General features: G+C 43.7%; 1 long non-coding RNA gene across 1 annotated transcript; it reads right to left on the bottom strand.

Annotated features, from left to right (window-relative positions):
- Nucleotides 1–1180: 1180 nt before the first annotated feature.
- Nucleotides 1181–5348, bottom strand: LOC310669134. Its single transcript, XR_014507036.1, has 3 exons — nucleotides 5236–5348; nucleotides 2017–2078; nucleotides 1181–1333 (listed from the first exon to the last, which is right to left on the bottom strand). It is a non-coding gene; the product is annotated as an uncharacterized lncRNA (long non-coding RNA).
- Nucleotides 5349–5778: the final 430 nt, after the last annotated feature.

Raw genomic sequence — 5778 nt, 5'->3', positions numbered from 1 at the left:
AATTCAGGGAATATAAATGCATGCCCCAGAAATTTAAGAAAGGAGCTCTCAGGTGCATGCTTGGGTGAAAAGTGGGTCCTGCGTCTCAAAAGGCTAAACTTTAAGGGACAGTGGCTACCAGTTCCAAAGAACCAGTTCTGTCCGGGGGGAAGGAGGGAAGGCAGAAACCTCAACAGGATCCTGAGAATACTTCTCTGGACAGCTATGGCAAGGACTGCAATAAAACAGTGATATATGAAAGGAAGGAGCAACAAGTGATTTCTTAGCAGCAAGCTAAAGCCAAGCGCTGCTGATCTTCAGAAACCTTTTCACAGACTGTGCTCAGAAGACTAATCTCTATTCAGTACAAATCATATTGCTAAACTTTTAAAATAATTATAGGAATATAACTGATAAGAGAAATATAAATGAAAATATATTCCCTCAGTTTTCTTTGTTTTTCTTCTTCGGGGGCTCCTCCTTCTCCTCCTCCTTCTCCTCTTCTTCCTTCTTCTCTTCCTCCTCTTCTTCTTTCTTCTCTCCCTCCTCTTCCTCTTCTTCTTCCTCCTCCTCCTCCTCTTCCTCCTCCTCCTCCTCCTCCTCCTCATCTTCCTCTTCCTCCTCCTCCTCTTCCTCCTCCTCAAGTGAAGGAATAGCTGAGGGAAAAGCCAAAGAACCACCGGTTAAAATTGGTATATGGCATGTACAACCATAAACTGTATTTTCACAGACCCTCCAAGTGTCCTATTTCCCAGGGATGTCCCAGTTTCCAGTTAGATTCCAGAATGTCCCACTTTTCCTTAGGATGACCCTATTTTCATCAGAGAAATGTTGGAGGGTATGTTTCCATTATGCTGTACTTTCCTTTTTTATGGCAAAAATAGACAACCAAGGAAGACAGGAAATCCTGGCCACAAGGAAGACAGCAATCCTTGGTGCCCTTCAGAGGCACATGCGCAGTCTGCTACTGGCCTCTGACCTCCTGGGGGGAGGGATGCCACCCCTTCCACTCAGCAAAGGCAACCGTGGCATGGCTACCAGCTCCCCAAAAGGCGCACTGAACTGGGCTCCAGACTGTGGTGGGACTCCCCTAAGCCCCAGCCAACATGGCCAGCGCTCATCATGGATGATGGGACTTGAAACCCAACATCATTGGGAGGGCCATGCCCCCGGAATTTGTGAAGACAGGATTCTCAAAAATACCTCCTTCTTGTGGCTCCTGGGGTATCGCTGACAGCTGCTGGAGTTTTTCTTCAAGCTCCTGGAGGTTCATAAGAAATACTTGCGCAGCCATATATACTGTTTCTGCCGCCGTCTTAAGGCCATTGAGCGCCTCCTTCATGTTTGCAATATCCTGGAGAGGACAGACACTTCCTGGTAGACATTTACTCCAGACATTTACAGAAGGCACAGAGGCACTGGTTGAAGAAGTTGGGAATGAGCAGACAGTGCTATTGCTGAGAAGGAGCTCCACCCCAGGGTGGTAAAGGCATCACAGGCAGAGCCCAGAGAGCTCTTTCCCTAGCCTGCAGGTGCCAGAAGGCCAAGCACTGGTGTTACAGCGGTGGGACTTCAGAGCTGCTCTAGATTCTGGGTATATAAATGGCATTGCCTGAAGTTTTGGGTTGTGCTCTGCATTAGCAGAGAGGCTCTACCTAGCTGCAAATGAAGCACATTTCAGCTATTATAGAAACCATTTTTCCATGTATGCTTGTTCAGGAACTATGTGATCTAGACAGCTACTGCTTTAAATTGGCCCTTTTTCTGGCAATTTAAACGATCCAACCAGATTAAGTTAACCTGCCACCCACCCTAGGGTTGCCATACATCCAGAATTTCCCAGACATACATGGAATACTGCTGTAGGAAGCAGTGTCTGGGCAGAAATTGGCAAAATGTCCAGAAAAATCCAGACGTATGGCAACCCATGTCAGCAGTGCTGTTTTTGGTGATTTTACTATAAAAAAGCTCAAAGACGTCCATTTTTATTTTTTTTTGCGATTTCCCCCAAAAGGTCAGCAACTCTTCTGGGCTTACCTCAGCAGATATCACAGCAAAACATGGATGATCTCCATTGATCTTGGATCTCATGGCCTCAACTGAATAAAAAACAAGTTATTTTACATCTCCATTCCAACATAAAACTAAAGCCTAGAGCTTTATTCTCCCCCTCATCTGGAATATGGTCCATAGCTGTCAACGTTTCCCTTTTTTAAAGGGAAATTTCCTTATTCTGAATAGGATTCCTCGCAAGAAAAGGGGAAAGTTGACAGCTATGATATGGTCATTTCCCTCCCAGCCAAAGCAGTTCACCCCTCTGTCATGCGGTGCTAGGATGCCTCATGTTTTTCAGCCGTAGAGGACGGCTTGTATGACAGTTTTTTTCTGTGGAGTGCTGCCTCCCTCTGCTGGTGCAAGCTGTTCCTCCAGCAGAAAAAAGGCTTCCTGGTAGATCGGAAGTGGCCATCCCCGAATTCTCTAGGCAAGCATGCATGCCACACCTCAGCCAAAAGAGCTGCTATAACTCAGGAAAAGAAAGGAGCATCTGGGCATGTCATTCCGGTCAAGTTGGCACCGAAGTGGGACTTGTTCATCTGAGCTCCACAGGTGGTTTTTTTTAAATTGTTTGACTGGGTTGTTTGCTATTTTTTCTTTAATTTGGGGCAAGGCCTTTTTATGTGCCCTTTCAATCCCCAAGAGCCAGCATTGTAAATCAGTTTTAAGGGAGTCTTACAACCACACCTGCTGCCAACCCCCCCACATCATCATCAGTTACACATACAGGCTTTTAAAACTAAAAAGGTTAACCTTGTAATTCCTAAATAATTTTAAATATTTTTAAATACTTTTAAATTCTTTTTAAAATTGTGCTTTTTAACATTTATGTAAATGATGCAATAAAGGAACCAAAATGGCCAGATTTTTCCCCTGTTTCAGTTTCATAGCATAATGTATCCATTTTGCTACATGCCAATGATACAGTGTTGTTAGCACAAACACAAGTGGGTATGAGGTACTAAAGAACTTTGGGACACTGGGTCATAACAAACGTTTGAATACAAATTGTACCAAGACAAAAGCCATTGTATTGGGGGCACAGCCCAAGAAGCATAAATGGCTCCTAAATGGACGATCAATTGAACAAGTGAGGCATTTCAAGTATTTGAGGATTTGGTTCTCTGATAGGAGTACTTGGTCGCATCAGATGACAGCCTCGGTCTTGAGGGCGTCAAGATCTGCATAAGCAATTCTTAGCTTTATCAGAACTGAAGGCGGCAATAGGGTTGCCCCTGCTCTGAGAACATATACAGTGGTACCTTGGAAGTCAAACGGAATCCATTCCAGAAGTCCGTTCAACTTCCAAAACATTTGGAAACCAAGGCACGGCTTCCGATTGGCTGTGGAAGCCCCGTCGGACATTTGGCTTCCAAAAATAGTTTGCAAACTGGAACAGTCACTTCTGGGGTGCAAGGTACGACTGTATTGGTAAAGTGCGCCCACAGTTAACATGTGGGGAAGGAGGAGAATGATAGGAGCGAATCGGGAGAGACAGGGAAGCCATGAGGGAATTTTTGAAAAGTTAAAAAGCAAAGTCCGTGATTGGCTTCATTATCACCAGATAATGGAGGCATATAAATTGGACAGAAAAATTGGCTTCCAGGTGGAAAAATCAAAATTGGAAACAGAATTGTTAGAACCCAAAACTAAGATATTGTCAAGAATGTATAACTTGCTGCTGAAATGGAACACACAGGATGAGGAAGTAAAATCAGTAATGATTAAGTGGGCACAAGACGTTGGTCATAATATAATGCTGGCTGACTGGGAACGGTTATGGACCACTGGTATGAAATTCACGGCATGTAATGCTTTAAGAGAGAATATAATGAAAATGATTTACAGATGGTACATGACACCAGTCAAGCTAGCAAAAATCTACCATATGCCCGATAATAAATGTTGGAAATGTAAAGAAACTGGAGGTACTTTTTTTCACCTTTGGTGGACGTGCCCAAGGATTAAGACCTTCTGGGAGATGATTTATAATGAACTGAAAAAAGTGTTTAAATACACATTTCTGAAGAAACCAGAAGCCTTTCTCCTGGATATGGTCAACCAACAGGTTCATGTGAAGGACAGGACATTTTTTTATGTACGCCACAACAGCAGCAAGAATACTCATCGCACAGTATTGGAAGACACAGGAACTACCCACGCTGGAAGAATGGCAGATGAAAGTTATCGACTATATGGAATTAGCAGAAATGACCGGCAGAATCAGAGACCAGGGAGAAGAGACGGTGAAGGAAGACTGGAGGAAATTCAAAGACTATCTACAGAAATACTACAAGATAACGAATGTTTGTTGACACCAGATTGAACCTAAAAGACTATTAGCATTAAAACTTAAAGATTAAGAAAGACTAATATTTTAAGATATATGGGGATGTAATTATATTAAGACACTAAGATTATGTTGAATTTAAGATATGACAGAGGGAAGGAATTTACTGTCAGAATATAAGATCTGGAATACAGAGTGGGAAGGTCTGGGGAAGTCGCAGAACCAAGTTAATGTAAAAAAATTATAAGGACACAATGATTGATTTTAACCTTTTCTTTATTTCTTATATTTTCTTTTTTATATTTGTTGTTGTATTGTATACATGTTGTTGTATTGTCTTTTTTGTATTTGTCTATTTGTATTGTGTGTTTATTGACTGTAAAACCTAATAAAATATCATTTAAAAAAAAGGGGGGGGGGAATGCACCACCTAGCCCAGGTCCAACCCCAAGCCAATATCCCCAGCAACTGGAACAAAAGAACAGAGGAACCGTGCAGGGGTTAACCAGCCAGGGGAAAGAAAGGCATGGGCCCTCCTCTGCTAGTGCAGGGGCCACAGCAAAAAAGACAAGTTTTATTTTATTTCATTTCATTTTCAGTCCATTTCTTATCAACATTTTAAAACCCTTTGAAGGACTGTAATGGCGGCGCCCATGGAAGGGGCCTGAACCATTGGAGCCTATTTCCTGGAACCACCACCTCAACCCTGATCTAGAGACCCGATGCCAAGCCCTGGCATGGCTACCAGCTCCCTACAAAGGCGCACTGAACTGGGCTCTAGACTGTGGTGAGACTCCCCTAAGCCCCAGCCAACATGGCCAGCGCTCACCATGGATGATGGGACTTGAGACCCAACATCATTGGGAGGGCCATGTCCCCGGAATTTGTGAAGACAGGATTCTCAAAAATACCTCTTGCTTGCTGGAGTGTTGCTAGCATCCGCTGGAGTTTTTCTTCAAGCTCCTCGAGCTTCCCAAAAAATGTTTCAACCTGCTTTAATACTCCTTTCGCCGCCGTCTTAAGGCCATTGAGCTCCTCCTTCATGTTTTCAATGACCTGGAGAGGACAGACACTTCCTGGTAGACATTTACTCCAGACATTTACAGAAGGCATAGAGGCACTGGTTGAAGAAGTTGGGAATGAGCAGACAGTGCTATTACTGAGAAGGAGCTCCACCCCAGGGTGGTAAAGGCATCACAGGCTCTACTTAGTTGCAGATGAAGCACATTTCAGTTATTATAGAAGCCATTCATCTGCCAACTACCCTTCTGGCCTTACCTGAGCTTGTCCTGGATTACCGTTCATCCCTTCACCCTCCATCAAGCTCCCAGGTGTGGATCTGTTGTCCTGACCTGAATACAAAAAAGGTGATTTTACATCTCCATTCCAACATGAAATGAAAGCCCAGAGCCTGGCTTCATGCTCACCCTCATCTGGAATATGGTCCCTCCCAG

Source organism: Podarcis tiliguerta (assembly GCF_965153285.1).
Source record: "Podarcis tiliguerta genome assembly, chromosome: Z".
NCBI lineage: Eukaryota > Metazoa > Chordata > Lepidosauria > Squamata > Lacertidae > Podarcis > Podarcis tiliguerta.
This window is presented reverse-complemented; position numbering and strand designations above follow the sequence as displayed.